Below are 17578 nucleotides of genomic sequence, written 5' to 3' on the forward strand. Positions count from 1 at the left end.
TGAATTTATAGAAAATTCATAAAGAAATTGATGGTCGAGATCAAATGGTGGTGAGTGGTCAATATTTTCGAAGAAGGACAATCTAGGTGAACAAATGTGATTGGTTGCTTTTCTTACTTTTAAAGGAAATTGAATTAAAACTAAGATACAATTAGAAAAAATTGATTTATTCTCTATTTCCTTCAATTTTGAGATTTAATTTCTTTAATTGCTTTTCTTGAGATTTTTTCAATTTTTAATTTGACTTTCAAGATTATCTCCATTTGATTTCTTTTCTCAATTTTTAATTCTTTTTTTCCAATTAATTCCTTTCTTGATGATTTAATGGCAAATTGATTTATTTAATTAAATATATGAGGATATTTAATAAAATAAATAAGATGATTGTTTAAAAATGATTTACTTGGAATGATTTAATTAATTAAATATTTATTTAATTAATTCATAGTGATTAATTTTCCATGTGACATTGATGATTTAAGAAATTAATTGTGTGCTCAAGATTGATTTAATTGCCTTTGGTTAGGACCTTGGTGATGTTGTCGAGATTAGGGGCTCATCGTTTAGATTACCATTTTTAGGGTATTACATTTCCCTTGCACCTAGAACCACGAGAGCCAAGGGAGAGGATAGTGTGTGTTAGAAGTAGGTCCACTCGACTGACTTTTGTGCACAAGCGTGCCAAACATGAAATTCACTTGTTCTTTTTAATCCATCATGGCAATATGATCTAACTATTTGGAGATGTTGCTCCAACAGTCATGGTGTTCTTTTTAACTTCAAAGACAATGTGTTTTGTAATCTAGAATTTTGAAAATCCTGGTCAACTTAATGAAAAACACGTTTTGCTTTGAAGGAAAATTGCTTTGAAAATGAGACAAGTTGATTGTGAATTTTATTTGCACCAAAAATGGAAGTGTGGATTGTGAGTTTTATCTTGATGCAAGAAATAAAATTTGCCTTGTTGATTTTAAGCACCAAAACGAAGTTTGTTTCCTAACTTGCAAAAAAAATAAAGTTGTTTTTGTATAAGTTTGTGGTTCTTTTTACCTTTGAACAATGAAATTCTTTTTAAGAGCCCCAAACAAATGTGTGATTCTTTTTTAAAAGCCCAAATTTGAAATGTGAAGTTAATTTTAAACCAAAATAAAAAGTGAATTCATTTTTAAAACCAACTTCAAAAAACAAGTTAGTAAAAAATATAAATCTACTTTTTAATCTAATTTAAATCTGCACAAAAGAGAAAAATAGTTAGTAAAATCTGCCTATTTGGTGGGCTTCTACAAGCCTAATTTTTTTTTTTTGGGTTACAAGGTGATTTGTACAACGTTTTGTTACAATAGCGCTAGTCTGCGTTTGAACAGAGGCACTATTTAACACAAACGTATTAAAAGAAAGGGAAAGACAGAGAAGGGAAAAGCACTGAAACAGGGGGAATAGCGCCAAAATAATGCCAAACGCACCAAAACAGTGTCAAAATCGCAACCTGTGTGACATTTTCAACATTCAAACATGTTATTGGTTAAAAAAAAAAAATGATCTTTTTGGTGTTTGGATTCACGTCGGGTTCACCAAATGATGCTCTGCAAAAAGGATTAGAAAATCTGTTTGATGGCAACACACACAAGAGCACAAGAAACAAACGTTAGTGTTAGCAACAAAAGATTATCCTAAACAGGCATATCAAGAGAGATATTAAGCATGAAATAGAAAGCATATAAACATAAAATGAAATAGCTAATCAAGATGCTCATAGTTGCTCCTCCCTTGTTCCTCTCCTCTCCAAGTCCCAAATGAGTGTAGCTCTCAGCTTTTAGCACTAGCCATGGATGCCATATGGAGATTCAAGATGGTTGAATATGATAAGAAAATACTATGCAAGAGTAGATAGTGATGCTATGAAAAAGCTCTATGCTAATGCCAGTATAACAACAATACTCTAAAATGCTTCTCCTTTTGCTTGAGGAGAAGGGTTCTATTTATAGAAGAAATAGGGAAATGAAGGGTTAAGATTGAGCAATCTTAACAAGGGTTAGGATTGAAAGTTGGGGATCCATGTGCACAATTGGCACCAATAAAATGGTGACAAGTGTCAACATAGGATTGGGTTGAGAGAAGAGGTTGGAGGCATTAAAGGCCTGAGAAGACCTAATGGTTATCTAGAAGGTAAGGGTCAAGTCTAAATTAAGATTACCCACTGGATTAGGAGTTAATCCAAGGATAAACCTTTGTGCAAATGTTTAAGAGATAATCATGGTCAAAGCATTAATGGCCTGATGAGACCTTTGGGTTGGGTAGAGGTTGAGTCAAAACAAATGTTTTAACCATGTGGGAGGGTTGAATTAACCATTAATGGTTATTGGAGACTTTGGGGATTAAGTGGTTGAAGGTTGGAAGCCTTCAATGGTTTTCAAAGACTTTGAGCCATTTAGTGGTTGAAGGTTGGAAGCTTTCAAAGGTTATCCAAGACTTTGAGACATTTAGTGGTTGAAGGTTGAAAGCCTTTAATGGTTATCAAAGACTTTTAGGCTTTGAGAAGTGACTCCATTTTGCTTAGGAATGTGACAATAATTAGGGGATGGATTAAGTTAATTAGGAAGGGGTTAGAAGAATCTAGAAGGGGATTAGATTTTGCAAGTGGATTTGGTGGGTGAGGGAAAATAGGATTTTATTAAAATAAAAATTCATTTATTTCAATAAATGTGTGCAAGTTGTATTTGGATAAATATTCAAATAAATATTAATTTATTTAAATGAGAAAAAGGAAGATAAAGCATTAAAATGCTTGAAGACTTTGAGGGGAACCATTAAAGGCTTGAAGACTTTAAGGAAAACCATTAAAGTCTTAAGAAGACTATAGAAGGAAGCCATCAAGTTTGAAGACTTTAAAGCCATCAAGTTTGACTACTTTAAGGGAAACCATTAAAGGTTTCAAGTGGGTGAGGATAAATAGGATTTTAAATAAATAATTTATTTAAAATAGTTGTGCAACTTGCTTTTGTAGGAAAATACAAGTGGGTGGAGGATAAAGGTGATTTAAATAAATTATTTATTTAAAATAATTGTGCAACTTGCTTTTGTAGGAAAATACAAGTGGGTGGAGGATAAAGGTGATTTAAATAAATGATTTATTTATTTAAATGTGAGAGGTGGGATTTTGGGGGATTTAAATAAATATTAATTTATTTAAGTGTGAGAGGTGGGATTTTGGGGGATTTAAATAAATATTAATTTATTTAAATGTGAGAGAAGATTTAATTAAACAAATATGATTTATTTATTTAATTAATGGTATGAATTTGGTTAAGTGAATTAAATCAAATAAATTGAATAATTTATTTAATTAATAGGAGAAGAGGGTTAAGATGAATTAATTAAATATTAATTTAATTAATTATTAATTGATGGTTAAATAATCAAATAAATACTAAGTATTCATTTAATTAAGTGGACAGATTTATGTGACTACATTTGCCCCTCTTTGAGACGGTGCGGTTTATCGCATCGTTTCAAAGAAAGAAAAATAGGTGTGAAGAAATGCCCCATAAAATGTAAATTTAATGGGTGGTATGCCCCCTCGAGAGATGGGCCGAATTTTTTTTTTTTTTTTTAAAATCGAGCGATCTCTCGAAAAAGAATGAAAAGTGGAGGGGAGGTAGAATAGAAGAAATTAGAACTAATGATGAAAGAATGGGAGAAAATGGAGTGAATAGGAAGAAACAACAAGCCAGCGAGTACCCTGAGGTCATGCAAGAGATACATAGCAGATGTAGTGTGGGGTTTGGATTGATGCTATACAATTGATCAAAATTGTTTGGACAATCTGGTGCAATCGGTTTAATTGCCCCGGTCAAGTCAAAGCGTGACAGTTGATGTCAGTTGGTCGCTTGAACATGATAAAGTCTGAGTAAGTGAATCAAAGTGACCTGATGGTGACTTAGACAATTGATGTAATTGTCCGATGAAGTCAAGGTATATGAAGCAAAATACTCGTTGAGACGTAGACAATTGATGTAATTGTCCGTTGGATTGTGTTTGATTGGTTGATCAATTGATAGTATGTGCGTGTGATGGATGGTTGTGGGGAATCATGGCAACCCCATTGAGACTAGGTCATTATGATAAATGCCTAATGTAGTCTAGGATTACCATGATCGATTACCTGTTGAGACCCGAAGATACTTGATCAGAGTATCTGTTGATAGTCTAGGTGTGTGGGAGTCGATGTATCTGTGCAAAATAGAGTAACTTTCTTGACTTATTGGATGACTTAGGATAGGAAACACAATCCCTCCTATTTTAGAGATGGATGGTGATGAACGTGGCTTGATTAGGTTGATTGGGACATGATGTAGGGTATGTGATGGTGATTATCGAGATGGGGAGGGTGAGGGGGGATTCGATGTTAGATAGAAGATATGGAGGACTAGGACCGAGTCCTATGGAAGAAGATGAGTAAAATAGAGTATGCATTATTATGACTACGTATGCATGATATGCAGCTATTATGAATGTATGGATGGGTGGAATGCAACGAAATGCAATATATACAGATGAGATGAAATGACGATCCATAGTGCTTTATTTTTCATCATTGAGCTTTAAAATGTTGTAAGAAAATACAAGCAACTTGACATAAAGATTCAAGATGACCAGAGTATTTCTTACATGGATTTGATATAGCAAGTTAATACAAGCAACTTGATATAATGGATCAAGTTGACCTGAGTATTGCTTGCGGAACAGACAAGGATTATCTCCGTTCATGCATGACTTGGATCGTCCTCCTTGATCTTAGGCTGATCATATCCTGAGACAAGTGCATACCGTACAAAGAAATAAAACCTTTATCCAGTTTGGACGAGGTAGGAGGAACCAAAGGAAGAGCATTGTACCTGCAAACAAACAGTATATACATAAAGAATAAAGAATAAGGATCCTTGGTAATGGTTCATGCTCATATGGTCGAGGTATACGCTGTAGTCAGCAAGCCGTAGTGATCTATGACTATATTTTTGCATAAGATCATGTAGCTTGGTGAACTTCCCACGTAGACACCATTAGTACATGCCCCAGAACTTCATCGGAAATAATGCGCAAACGATACAAAACAATGCTGAAAGATCCCGATACAGATAAACGAACGATTGTACTCACAAATCAACCAAGTATTTGATAGCTTAACATAATTTTCTTGTCAAAGAAAATGTCATCTTGTCTTTGTTTTGGTAAGGAAGGATGCATCCTTGTTTAAAGACAGGTTTGGATTTGTTAATGTCGATTGTGTGGTTTGATTGGTAAATGGTCATTGTGTGAGTATTTTGTCAATGTTTATTTTGTATCTGATCGGATGAATATGTACAAGGTGTTGTCATGTTCTTGGGTGATTTTTGATGGTTTTTCCGATGTTTTTGGATTTTGTGAATCATTTTTGAATGTTTTTGGATTTTGTATTGTCATTTTTGAATGTTTTTGATATTTTGCGAGACATTTTTGAATGTTTTTGTATTTTGCGAGACATTTTTGAATGTTTTTGCCAATGAATCACCAGTAATGTAGAATCCACTTCCATCATCTAGATTGTAAGGGCATTGCCCCCAAGTTGGACATGATTTATGAAAAAGCGGGATGCTAGACGCATGAAGTACTTTCTTGGATTACAGATCAAATAACAAGCCATGGTTAGATGGATGGATGTGTGTATGTATGAATGTGATCGCAACGAGCGTGAAAGATACTGGAGCCATTGCCTTTACGAGTGGCGCCTGTTTGCCAGGTTTTCACCATCGCACTTACCCAAGGTGCCACCGGAGTGGTTGTTCACCGTTTGGATGCATGATTTTTCTTTACTTTTTTTTTGTTTTGAATGGTTTTGTATTTTCTTTAGGACATTTTCTGAATGTTTTTGATATTTTCTGATATGTATACCTTAGGTATAAAACCGTTTGAGGTGCATGCTATTGATTGGATCTGCGAGTGGTTCTCCTTCTGATGTAGCCAACTGATATGCCCCGGACCCAAATACAGTAGTGACAACATATGGGCCCAACCAGTTTGATTCAAACTTGCCTTGATGTTCTCTGTTTGGTTGGTTGCGAGGATTTTCTCGAAGAACAAGATCACCTACCTCAAATGTACGAGGTCTAACTCGGTGATTGTAGCTTCTACTCATGCGCTGCTGATAGGCTTTGAGGTGATTGTATGCAGCTTGTCGCTTCTCATCTAGTAACTCTAAGTCTTGAAGACGGGATACTCTGTATGCTTCATCATCGATGAGATTGTGCAATGAAACTCGTAAGGATGGTATCTCGACCTCAATAGGTAAGATAGCTTCAGCACCATAGACCAATGAATAAGGAGTTGCACCTGTAGGGGTCCGAATGCTAGTTCGATATGCCCATAGCGCTGGATTCAATTGAACATGCCAATCACGGCCGGCATCATTGACTGTCTTTTTTAGGATCCTCAATATGTTTTTATTGGATGCTTCGGCCTGACCATTGCCTTGTGGGTAATAGGGAGTGGAAAAGTGGTGTTGGATATGAAATTTCTCACAAAGCTCACGAACATCCTGATTTTTGAAAGGAAGACCGTTATCTGTGACAATGGACATGGGCACACCATACCGGCAGATGATGTAATTGAGGATGAATGAGGCGATCTGCTTGCCGGTGACTTGGGTAAGTGGAACAGCTTCGATCCACTTGGTGAAATATTCGGTGGAGGTAATAATGAATTTATGGCCATTGGATGAAGATGGATGGATTTTACCCACAAGATCAAGACCCCATTGACAAAAAGGCCATGGTGTTGTGATTGGTTGCAGTTCTTGAGCTGGTGCATGTATTAGGTCGCCATGAACTTGACATTTCTTTGCATTTCCTGACAAAGTAGTAGGAATCCTTTTCCATAGATGGCCAATAGTATCCAGCTCGCATGATCTTCTTGGCTAGTGATGGACCACTTGAATGAGTCCCGCAAATTCCTTCATGTACCTCTTCCAAAACCTTTGTTATCTCATCTTGTTCCAGACACCGAAGGAGAGTACCATCAAGACTACGTCGGTATAGGGTTTCGGCAATAATGGTATATCGAGCAGTTTGGCGAATGAAGGTTTTACGTTGGTTATTTGATTGGTTGGGAGGAAGGGTGTGATCACGGAGATAGGTGTAGAACTCACCATACCATGGGGATTCAGAACCGACAAGGTAACATATCATTTCAGATTTGGGGATATCATAAGCCGGGATCCAAAGTTGTTCTACCAAGAACTCGTAGTGTGTTGAATTCTGTGGAAGATCTAGTAGAGATGCGATGGTAGCCATAGTGTCAGCAGCTCGATTCTGATCTCTTGGTATCTGCTCGAAAGTGATAGTAGTAAATGATGTCTTTAGATTGTCCACCATTTGCTTGTATGGCATGAGTTTATCATCTTTGGTCTGATACTCATCTGTTGCTTGTCGAATGACTAGTTGGGAATCGCCATATACTTGCAGTTCTTTTAATTTCCATTGTATGGCTAATCTGAGTCCTGTGATCAAGGCCTCATACTCTGCTATGTTGTTTGTGCATGGAAATGTGAGCCTGTAAGACTTCGGGATGCTATCACCTTGAGGTGTGATAAACAGAATGCCTGCCCCCGAGCCGTGCCTAGTGTATGAACCATCAAAGTATAATTTCCATGACTGTGCTTCTGTAATCATGAATATCTCTTCATCTGGAAAATTGGAAATGAGAGGATGATCACCTATGAGAGGTGCATCAGCCAACTGATCTGCAATAACTTGACCTTTGATAGCTTTACGGTCCACATACTCAATGTCAAATTCACTTAGAATCATTACCCATTTGGCCAAGCGACCTGTCAATGCTGCTTTGCTGAGTAAATACTTGAGTGGATCAATCTTTGCAATGAGTTGTACCTTGTGTGTTAATAGATAGTGCCACAATTTAGTGGCTGCCAGGATTACTGCTAGGCAAGCTCGCTCAATAGGTGTGTAATTGAGTTCATAGCCAACCAGTGTACGAGAGATGTAGTATACAGCACACTCTTTGCCTTCTGCATTATGTTGTGCCAGTAATACACCTAATGCTATACTTGTCGCTGAGATATAAAGTAACAACGGTCTACTTGGATCTGGTGGCATCAACAATGGTGGATTCATGAGATAGTCTTTAAGTGCCTGAAATGCTTGCTGGCATCTGTCATCCCACTGAAAGTGGATGTTCTTGTGTAGCAGGTGTGTGAATGGGTGACACTTATCAGCCAATTGTGCAATGAATCTGCGAATGGATTGAAGCCGTCCTTGTAGTGTCCTTAGCTGACTGATATTCCTTGGAGGTGGCATGTCCATGATTGCCTTAACCTTTGCTGGATCGACCTCAATACCTTTGCTTGAGACAATGTATCCTAGAAGCTTCCCGGAGGTCACTCCGAAGACACATTTCTTTGGGTTGAGTCGAACATGGTACTGTTCCAGTCTATCAAAGATTTTATCTAAGATGTGAAGATGTCCTTCTCTAGTAAGTGATTTTGCTAGTAAATCATCCACATAATCTTCCATTATAGTATGCATCATGTCATGGAAGATGGTGGTCATTGCTCTTTGATAGGTTGCTCCTGCATTCTTTAGACCAAAAGGCATTACATTCCAGCAGTATGTGCCCCATGGACATGTGAAGGCTGTCTTATGTTGGTCCTCTGGTGCGATTTTTATTTGATTGTATCCCGAAAAGCCATCCATGAGTGAAAGCATGGCATGTCCTGCTGTCAAATCTACTATGATGTCGATATTTGGTAGAGGGAAGTCATCCTTAGGACATGCCTTATTCAGATCTCTGAAGTCTGTACAAATGCGGATGCCCCCTTTTGGTTTGCCAACTGGTACAATGTTGGAGATCCATTCTGCATAATCAATTGGTCTAATGAAACCAACATCCAGGAGTTTCTTGAGTTCTGTTTTGACTAGCACGGCAATCTGAGGATGCATCTTACGAAGCTTCTGCTTGACAGGTTTGGCTCCTTTTGCTACTGTGAGATGATGCATGACTAAATCAGGATCAAGCCCAGGCATGTCTGCATATGACCATGCAAAGTTGATCTGACGCTGTTGGAAGAACTCTATAAATTGAGGTTGTTCCTCTGGAGTGAGAAGAGATGCCAGATGTATGATATGAGGGTTTTCAGGAGTCCCCACATTGTATTCTTTAGTCTCCTCAATGAGAATCGTCGATCGTTCCTGTTGTGTACTAGCAGGGAGAATGTCAAACCCTTCATCCTCAGGCGCCTCAGAGAGGTTTTCACCATTGGATACGCTCTTTCTTTTTACTTTTGTCGGATCAAATAGTGCCACAGTGTGGTTTTCACTGGAAGATCCATGTTTTATTGTTATATTTTTGCAGCTGAAGGATTTGGCATCCGCCCCGAAGTATGCTGCGCTATTAAGTTCAATGGCGAATCCAGCTTTGTGATCCCCGCTTGGTAGATTATCCCTTAATTCCAAAAAGTCAATGATAGCCTCATCATTTTGGAAGAGGTCAAGACATGGGGGATTTGGTTGGTTCCATTCGATGAGTTCAGGGTGGATAATGGGCATTACTTCATCGATTAAGTTAAGTGCGGGAGATGTATCAGTGAGGGTTAAGACAGTGTGGTGAAGGTCGTTGATGGTACTCTCCCTATCAGAATCCGGCGTAGGATGAGACGTAGGGTCTGTGGAAGATGTTTCCAGCTCAGGTACTCAAGTGGTCTTTATCTGTGCTTCTCCGTAAACAGGAATGTCTTTGCGTGGCGGAGGTGGTGACGTGTCTTCCTCATCTGAAGTGTTAAGTTGCACTGAATCGAATTCCCACTCATGTGAGTCGGTCTCTGAATCACTCTCCAGCATCCGATTGCTATACCATACTGGGATGTCTTTGGAGTTAAACACGGCAGGTGTGATTGGTTTATGTATCCTTGTAGTGATCGGTGTTGCAGGAATTGTGATGGGGTTTAATGGATTTGTCACTGGAAGTATCGGTAATGGTGACTCAGTGGCTTCTGCTGGAACTACTGGTGCCATAGATGCTGCTGCGGGTTCCAATATAGTTGCTGCTACAAATGGTGTTGCTGATAGGATTACTGGTTCGTTTGATGGGATGAGTGACATTGGTGATGGTGGAGTTGTGAGCCTTGAGGGGGCAGTGGGGATAGTGCTTGATGGTGCTTTGATTATGAAAGGTATCCTCTTTGCAGTAGGTGGGCAAAATGGTTTGCTGGGTTTTCCTTTGAATCTGAGTTTAGGAAGGATCTCTTTTTCAAAGCCAAGGCCTGTATTACCTTTGGGCTTGAATTCTGGTAGTAGAGGTTCGTGTCGTCCTTTTTTGCAGTATCCCAAAGCACTCTGACCATCATATCCCATTCTTTGCATAATGAGGAGGCCTTTGCCATATTGTTCCGTAGGAAGTGTAACTTGCGGTTTGTCAGTGGTGATGGGATCTTTATAGATCCAGTCCGCCAGGTCCTCATCTTGTGTCTCTTCCTCTTGACTCTTTCCAAGAATGAAAGGCATTAAGGCACATGCTGGCGTGATTAGTGGTTGCTGGAGCAACTGCTGTGGTTTACCATGTGTTCTAGGAGAAGTGGGCATTTGTCCCACACAAAAGAGCTGACTCAAGTTATATTCTCCAGGACCTTCCTCTGCTACTTTCATCTTTAGCTTTTCTTGCTTGGGCATAGGGGTGTTTGAACTGGCAAGAGAGGTGGGATTTATATATGATGTGGAGGAAATGGCTTCTCTATTATTAGGAACGGTAATCTCTGGTTGATGGCTGATATTATGGCAAAATGCAAAGGGATTTGCATCTCCCAGGATTGTGATCTCGACCCCGTTATGTGGGAACTTGATACATTGATGGTAGGTAGATGGAACAGCTTGCATGGCATGTATCCAAGGTCTCCCTAATAATAGATTATATGGCAGAGGAAGGTCCAGAACCTGACAAATGATATGCTTTACCACAGGGCCCACTCGGATTGGTAGTACCACAGCTCCTTTGGATGAACGCTCTGCATCATCATAGGCCTTGATGGTGATCTTCTTGCGAGGATCCACTGATTCTATTGCATAGCCCAATGTTGTGACCAACTGTAGTGTGCAAATGTTTAGGCCTACTCCATTATCAATCAAGACTCGCTTGATCCTGTGTTGGTTGACAAAGCCTTCAATGTGGAGTGAGGCGTTATGAGGTTGTTGGAAAGAAGAGTTGTCACTTTCGGAAAAAGTGAGACAAGGTGATGACTTTAGACTTCCAACCATGGCTTGAAATTGGTCCGTGTTCAGGTTTGCAGGGACTGACGCTTCTTGGAGTGCTTGATCCAAGATTGTTTTATGAGATGGTGACAGACGCAAAAGCTCCAAGATGGATATAAGCGCAGGGGTTTTGTCTAATTGTTCCACAAGATTATACTGCTTTGGGACGGAGGTGGTGCCTTGTGGAGCTGCCTTGATGGTGACCTTGCCACGACGTGTAACAACATTGCAATTTGAGGTGGGATTTTTGAAAGTGATAGTTGCAATTTGTTCACTAGCATCATACAGGTGATTGACAGTGTAGTTATACGCAGCTTGCGTATAATCAGTGGTATCAGGACCTCGTCTGGAAGTGGAAGGACCCCTTTGATCTTGCGATGGAAGTGGATTCTTGAACATCTGATGATCATTATTGGTTGTTTTTGGGTCATGCCCTTCAATTTCAATTTCTCCTCGGTCAATAAGATCCTGAATGAGATCTTTCAATCGGTGACAATTACTTGTCTTGTGTCCTCTTCCTTGATGGAATTCACAATGTTCAGTATCTCGCCACCACGCTGGTTTGACCTGAGGTTCATAGTTGGATAGCTTAGGGAGAGTGATCAAATTCTGAGAAAGGAGTTGTCGCAACACTGTTTCAATGGGTTCCCCTAAGGGAGTGTATGTACGTTTTTGTTTTTGTGGACGAGGTCTTGGTTCATCCTGAGATGTGATGCGACCTTGATTAGGAGGAACATTTGTGTTATTTTGAGGTGGAGGATTTTGTCCTGCAAACCGAACCACAGGTTGTGCATTTTGGATAGTTCGAGCATCCACAACCCCATCGTTGACGATATTCTTATTCTTGTTCCAGAAGTTTGGTTTATCACTATTGAATCGCGGGCGAGGACCATCTTTTGGTTCATTAAAGATTTTGATGAGTCCTTTCTTGATGAGTGCCCTTTCACATTTTATACCCTTGGTGATCATATCGTTAAAGGAGTCTGTGTCTTTGACATCCAGGTGAAATTCCATTTCTTCGTTTAAGTTGGAAATGAAAATTTCCACTAGTTCTCGTTCAGGTAACTGAAGAGAACGTCTGCTAGACATTTGGCGCCATCGTTGCAGGAATACTGAGAATAGTTCACCTGGTTTTTGTTTGGTATTGCACAAATCAGCCATGGTGATGTCGCGTTCAATATTATAAGAGTAATGAGATAGGAACTTCTGGATGAGTTCCTCAAATGTTCTAATGCCACCTGGAAGTCGGGAAAACCATGATGTGGTTGTTCCTCCCAAGCTTTGGGGAAAAAGGCGCATTAGGTATGTGTCCTCATAAGCTACTTCAAGACAAGCAGAATGAAATTCTCGGACATGATCACGGGGATCCCCCTTTCCTCTATATTTTTCAAATTTGGGTGTTTCAAACCCGCGTGGAAAGGGTGGCATATAAAGATTCCTATCAAACGGATAGGGACAGATGTCGTTAAGTGAGAATTGACTGGTCTTAACACCACTATGAAGTTGTTGGGCGAGATTCTCAACTTGTTGCCGCAACATCTCCATTTCATTAGGAGGAGGAGGTGGTGGGTTACCTCGAGGGATGTTATATCTGATGGGATCTCTACGCCTTTCTTCCTCATGGCAACTTTGTCTTTCTGATGCTTGTCTTAATTGGGCAAGATCAAAGTCAGAGGGGAGTTTGGCTCCTTCTTGAGCGAGTCTTAAAAAGTGAGCATCCGCATTGCTCCTTAGTATTTCATCAAATAATCTGTTAAAATGAGGGTTATGCTGAACCCTTTCGATTGTTGAAGGAGTGGGACTACTTGGGTTTTCATCATTTACATTTCCTCCAAGTGCTTCTTGAAATTCATTGAGGTTGTCCTCTTCTTCCTCAATTTCTATTTCTCGTTGCCTTGATCGCGATCGGGTTTGAGCCATTTTGTTTGCAAGTTTGTGTTGAAGTTGATTGAAGATGATGATGAGTTGTTCGATGAAAGATGGATGATTAGTGGATTGTAGATCTCTAGCACTCTAAAGGTAAATGTAACCAGAATTCTTTCTTTGAATTGCTTGTTTGTTTTGATGAGTTTGGATGTGATAAGGTGTAGAGAAATCTGAGATGTGTTACAGATTTTGACTACCTAGCAATGAGAGGATTCACTCATGAACTAGTTTTAACCTGCGTAGATGTGTCTCTTAGGATGAGCTTATCCTAGATGTAGAAACAATCTAAAAGTGATGTGATGTGTTTGATTTCAAGCAATATCTAAAAAAGGAATCTTGGGACAAGAACCTCTTAATGTTTTGAGAGTTTTGGGATGAATTGATGATGGAAAAATGATGTATGAATGAGATGATGGATGTTTTGTTTTCAACTTTAATAAAAACTTTGTGTTACAAATGGAACAAACTCTACTTCTTCCCTTTCAGGCGTTGGTGGCATTTCTCGAGCTGTGTTGTAGGTGATACAGATGTTTGGGAAGAAGTTGGGATTAATCTTTCCTCCTTGATTTTTGTGATAACTCAGAGCTCTATATTGCATAAAAGCTCTACGGTTTAATGATTCAGAATCAAATTCGTTTGTTTTACTTTGAAGGTATAGACGCATGCGATGTAGAAAAACTCTATGTGAGACAAAGATTTGTCTATTGAGATAGAAGAATTTCCTCCTTTTGATCAAAGCCTTTGAGCTTAACGGTCTTCTTTTCAAGGTAATATTCTGATGACACTTCTTCTTTCGCAAGATGTGAAGAATGGTCATAAAATTTGTCTCTTTGTTGTTTGCACTTTGTTTTTGGTATTTTTGTTTGTTTTTGAGAAATGTTGGATGAATACTATGTTTTTGGGATTGATTTTCTAATTTTTCTTTGACAAGAAAACAAAGCAAGCACACAAACACAAAATTGTAGCCTCAAAGGCACAAATGAGTATGGGTCTAGATCAACCCAATCCTTGGACTTGTTTTTGACCCTTCCTTTAGATTTATTTTAAGGTGTATTTCCAAAGCCTGAAGTCGGCTCAATTTGCACTAGGTCTGTAAAACGAACACACTTCAAACACTTTTTATCCCTAAGGTCAAGTGGCCAGTTGTGATAAATTTAGCCCACATCTTGATATTTCTTCGACTTTGGTACTACATACCTTATGAATCCCGCCGTGGCAGGTAAGGATGTGATATACTAAGTCTTGCACGAGCATAACAAATAGATGATCCCTATGATGGGGGAGTCACCACTTTTATCAAGTCACAAGTGACTTTTCAAAAAACTATGTTTCTACTCAAGGAAATATGTATGGTGAGTATCTTGGGAGCAAAACCTTCTATGCTCTTGCACTAAATTGTATCTCAAATATCCTCAATCAATAGAACGGGTGAGCTACTATTTAAAGGTGTTTAGTCATGTTCGATGGCTTTGGACATAAGTTCATTCTGCAGTGACTCACTTAAGAGCCTTGTAACTGGTGGTGGGGCCCATTTGTCCTTTCGGCCAGTTACACTGTAGGAACAGTTATACCCAAGGCTACAGCTTTCGCTCTCACCTAATTTCTATAGCGGCTCGAAGGATTTACCGCTCGAGGTCGTTCCCAAGAGTATCGATCCCTTGGCAGGCCTCTCTTAAAAAGATAAAATGTGAGTGTTACTAACACTTTTCTCTTGCACCTAGGACCACGAGAGCCAAGGGAGAGGATAGTGTGTGTTAGAAGTAGGTCCACTCGACTGACTTTTGTGCACAAGCGTGCCAAACATGAAATTCACTTGTTCTTTTTAATCCATCATGGCAATATGATCTAACTATTTGGAGATGTTGCTCCAACAGTCATGGTGTTCTTTTTAACTTCAAAGACAATGTGTTTTGTAATCTAGAATTTTGAAAATCCTGGTCAACTTAATGAAAAACACGTTTTGCTTTGAAGGAAAATTGCTTTGAAAATGAGACAAGTTGATTGTGAATTTTATTTGCACCAAAAATGGAAGTGTGGATTGTGAGTTTTATCTTGATGCAAGAAATAAAATTTGCCTTGTTGATTTTAAGCACCAAAACGAAGTTTGTTTCCTAACTTGCAAAAAAAATAAAGTTGTTTTTGTATAAGTTTGTGGTTCTTTTTACCTTTGAACAATGAAATTCTTTTTAAGAGCCCCAAACAAATGTGTGATTCTTTTTTAAAAGCCCAAATTTGAAATGTGAAGTTAATTTTAAACCAAAATAAAAAGTGAATTCATTTTTAAAACCAACTTCAAAAAACAAGTTAGTAAAAAATATAAATCTACTTTTTAATCTAATTTAAATCTGCACAAAAGAGAAAAATAGTTAGTAAAATCTGCCTATTTGGTGGGCTTCTACAAGCCTAATTTTTTTTTTTTGGGTTACAAGGTGATTTGTACAACGTTTTGTTACAATAGCGCTAGTCTGCGTTTGAACAGAGGCACTATTTAACACAAACGTATTAAAAGAAAGGGAAAGACAGAGAAGGGAAAAGCACTGAAACAGGGGGAATAGCGCCAAAATAATGCCAAACGCACCAAAACAGTGTCAAAATCGCAACCTGTGTGACATTTTCAACATTCAAACATGTTATTGGTTAAAAAAAAAAAAATGATCTTTTTGGTGTTTGGATTCACGTCGGGTTCACCAAATGATGCTCTGCAAAAAGGATTAGAAAATCTGTTTGATGGCAACACACACAAGAGCACAAGAAACAAACGTTAGTGTTAGCAACAAAAGATTATCCTAAACAGGCATATCAAGAGAGATATTAAGCATGAAATAGAAAGCATATAAACATAAAATGAAATAGCTAATCAAGATGCTCATAGTTGCTCCTCCCTTGTTCCTCTCCTCTCCAAGTCCCAAATGAGTGTAGCTCTCAGCTTTTAGCACTAGCCATGGATGCCATATGGAGATTCAAGATGGTTGAATATGATAAGAAAATACTATGCAAGAGTAGATAGTGATGCTATGAAAAAGCTCTATGCTAATGCCAGTATAACAACAATACTCTAAAATGCTTCTCCTTTTTCTTGAGGAGAAGGGTTCTATTTATAGAAGAAATAGGGAAATGAAGGGTTAAGATTGAGCAATCTTAACAAGGGTTAGGATTGAAAGTTGGGGATCCATGTGCACAATTGGCACCAATAAAATGGTGACAAGTGTCAACATAGGATTGGGTTGAGAGAAGAGGTTGGAGGCATTAAAGGCCTGAGAAGACCTAATGGTTATCTAGAAGGTAAGGGTCAAGTCTAAATTAAGATTACCCACTGGATTAGGAGTTAATCCAAGGATAAACCTTTGTGCAAATGTTTAAGAGATAATCATGGTCAAAGCATTAATGGCCTGATGAGACCTTTGGGTTGGGTAGAGGTTGAGTCAAAACAAATGTTTTAACCATGTGGGAGGGTTGAATTAACCATTAATGGTTATTGGAGACTTTGGGGATTAAGTGGTTGAAGGTTGGAAGCCTTCAATGGTTTTCAAAGACTTTGAGCCATTTAGTGGTTGAAGGTTGGAAGCTTTCAAAGGTTATCCAAGACTTTGAGACATTTAGTGGTTGAAGGTTGAAAGCCTTTAATGGTTATCAAAGACTTTTAGGCTTTGAGAAGTGACTCCATTTTGCTTAGGAATGTGACAATAATTAGGGGATGGATTAAGTTAATTAGGAAGGGGTTAGAAGAATCTAGAAGGGGATTAGATTTTGCAAGTGGATTTGGTGGGTGAGGGAAAATAGGATTTTATTAAAATAAAAATTCATTTATTTCAATAAATGTGTGCAAGTTGTATTTGGATAAATATTCAAATAAATATTAATTTATTTAAATGAGAAAAAGGAAGATAAAGCATTAAAATGCTTGAAGACTTTGAGGGGAACCATTAAAGGCTTGAAGACTTTAAGGAAAACCATTAAAGTCTTAAGAAGACTATAGAAGGAAGCCATCAAGTTTGAAGACTTTAAAGCCATCAAGTTTGACTACTTTAAGGGAAACCATTAAAGGTTTCAAGTGGGTGAGGATAAATAGGATTTTAAATAAATAATTTATTTAAAATAGTTGTGCAACTTGCTTTTGTAGGAAAATACAAGTGGGTGGAGGATAAAGGTGATTTAAATAAATTATTTATTTAAAATAATTGTGCAACTTGCTTTTGTAGGAAAATACAAGTGGGTGGAGGATAAAGGTGATTTAAATAAATGATTTATTTATTTAAATGTGAGAGGTGGGATTTTGGGGGATTTAAATAAATATTAATTTATTTAAGTGTGAGAGGTGGGATTTTGGGGGATTTAAATAAATATTAATTTATTTAAATGTG

The sequence above is a fragment of the Cryptomeria japonica genome, chromosome 2 (assembly GCF_030272615.1).
Source record: "Cryptomeria japonica chromosome 2, Sugi_1.0, whole genome shotgun sequence".
In the NCBI taxonomy this organism is placed as follows: Eukaryota; Viridiplantae; Streptophyta; class Pinopsida; order Cupressales; family Cupressaceae; genus Cryptomeria; species Cryptomeria japonica.